This window comes from Schistocerca cancellata, chromosome 6 (genome assembly GCF_023864275.1).
Source record: "Schistocerca cancellata isolate TAMUIC-IGC-003103 chromosome 6, iqSchCanc2.1, whole genome shotgun sequence".
NCBI lineage: Eukaryota > Metazoa > Arthropoda > Insecta > Orthoptera > Acrididae > Schistocerca > Schistocerca cancellata.
In genome coordinates, this window is record NC_064631.1 from 472,129,729 (window position 1) to 472,132,217 (window position 2,489).

General features: G+C 41.7%; 1 long non-coding RNA gene across 1 annotated transcript; it reads left to right on the forward strand.

Moving 5' to 3' along the window:
• The first annotated feature begins 1,751 nt into the window (after window positions 1–1,751).
• Window positions 1,752–2,282, forward strand: LOC126190830 (uncharacterized). The gene is made up of 3 exons (XR_007538285.1): window positions 1,752–1,788; window positions 1,943–2,053; window positions 2,213–2,282. It is a non-coding gene; the product is annotated as an uncharacterized LOC126190830 (long non-coding RNA).
• The last annotated feature ends 207 nt before the right edge of the window (window positions 2,283–2,489 follow it).

Consider the following 2,489-nt stretch of genomic DNA (forward strand, 5'->3'; position numbering starts at 1 on the left):
ACCGTTACAGCGTTGTTTGTACGCTCAGTTCAAGCCTTCCATAGGCGGTTAATTTAAGCAAAGGAAATGTGTTTTTGGTGGGCATGCTTTCACATGTGGTTGTGATTGTAGTTCCCCAGATTCAGGATGAAGGTGTTGTTCGCCTGTCTCAAGCTTTTGTACAGTCATAAGGAGAGCTTTTTAAATAGCTCCACGAAAGCGTCGAAGCGGAATTCCTTATGTCCACGATGCGTGTTGATCACGGAGCATTGCTTATGATCCTTAAGTCCTTGTTCTGCACGCCCTACAGGCAATGCAAACATGCTGGAGCTGCGTAATGCCGGACTAGTGCTGAGTACGATATCAGAGGTCTGATAAATGAAATATACATGGACCTCGACACCCACCTATTCTGTGAGCTTTCCCTGGTTTGTTAAGCACAGGGTACAGCTGTTTGAGCCTCGCGTGTGCTTTGTTGACGACATGATGTATGTAGTCCCCCCCCCTCCCCACGCGAGTTTTCCATCAATCGAGACACCGAATTATCTGACTTTTTCACGGACGTTTTTTGGGGTGTGTGTACGGTTATTTGTGTACAGCGTTGGTGTTTGTACATTTGTTTCTGTTTGGATGAAAACGGGATTGTCGCACTTGTCGACGTTCACTTTGATACGTCTTTTTCCCATTCAAAACCCGACAGTTCTGAGAGGTGCCTGTAGTTAATCTTTGATGGTTTCCAGCCTTGCGCTAGGATGGCACTGCCGTCTGCTTAGATGGCAACTATCGTGTTGTATGTTGATGGAATAACATTAATGTAGAGGTTAAAAAAAGAGTCCTTAGGGTACTCCGGCTTGAATACCAGCCCTGAATACCAGTGTTGAATGTCCTGTGAATGAGATTGTATGAGGCATACGCGTCCGTCGAGGAAGCCGGTGAAGTTGAGTTTGTGAATAAGATCACTGTGATAGAAACTGTCGAAGGATTTTACGATATCTAGGAATGCTGGTGTTGTAGCCGTCTGTTATATTTGCACTATTATGTGCTCTACTACGAGGAGTTGTTGTGTTGTAGTCATTCCTGATACCGAATGCTCTGACCTCAAGGTGTGTTGCTGATACATTGCTTAGTGCATCAACCATCTTACTGAAAGAGCTCAGCAGGCTGATGAGTCGGCAATAATATGGGGAAGAGTAGTCTTTCCTTGGCTTCCTGAACATCTGGACCTTAGGCTCTCCCAAAAGACAGGTAACTCTTGGTGTCGTAGGATGGCATTTGTGATGTATGATAAGTATTCTGTGGCTTCACCCGCGACGTCCTGAAGTACACGGGATCAGGAGTCTCTAGCAGAGCAGTGCTTGATAGTCCATGTGATTTCTTGTGTGCTAGCACGTCTAAATTTGTGGTGTGTTGGCTGGGCTACAAGTCGCTTGACTTCCTGGTCCATTTAAAGTGTGAACACTTGGTCTGAGAGAATTATCTTCGATGTGAAAGACGCTACTAGTGTTGTGGCCGTTGCATCTGCCTTCTGCTCCGCGATCCGTCTGGTTCTTGTAGAATGGGTGTGTAGTAGTGATGGGCTAAACTGCGATTTTCCGATATCAGTGATTTCTGTGAATGCTACTTTTGAGTATCTGTTATTCTTAACTGTGATTTGTCGCTACTGCTACTTCTGCGATTTCTGCTACTTCTGTGACTTCTGCTACTTCTGCGATTTCTGTGATTCCTGGGATTTCTGCGACTTACCATCGTATGAAAAAGTTACATCTGTCGACACAGAAAATTGCATCTCAACAAACCTGTCATTGGCAAGTATGTTTTACGTTTTTTCTTCCGTTGGCTTTAATTTTGTATTAAAGAAACAACTGTGAAAATATTAATAGTGTAATTAATATTTAAGTAGCCGTACAGTACCGTAATAGTTCGTGTTTAGAAAATGAATTCTAACATATTGTTATCTTCACAGGTACCTGAACTACATTTCAGTCACTCAGTAAAGTGATAACTCAAAATATCATTGTCAACAGATCTGAAGAAATTGCCACTGCGTCTTTAGACCGTTTTCGTCAGATGAGAGGTTAGTTTCTAAGCGTTTAGATGGACTTAATTACTTCAGTGACATCGTTCTTGCAAATGTGATATTCATTATAGCAAATATTAGCAATCTACTCTGTCAGTTATATTGCTAGTAATTAATGACAGCAAAAATTGTTTAATAATCCCTGTGTTTTTGCAGACACAGTTCTGACTCTGATTACTGGTTGCTGTACGTATCTATCCACATCAACGCTGTTTTTGAGAGAGACTCGTGAAGATTCAAGACAGTTCTTAGAGGATTTGCAATTTAAAAGTGAAATAATTGTGAAATAAGTGTGTGAATGATTAAACTGTGTTTTATTGAAGTTGTCGTGCGATTTTAAAGGAATAATAAATGTCAAATACAGCGAGTGAACAATAAAAATCTCATTTTCCACATGTTTAAGCCGTCCTATACCCATACTTTTCCGCCACTT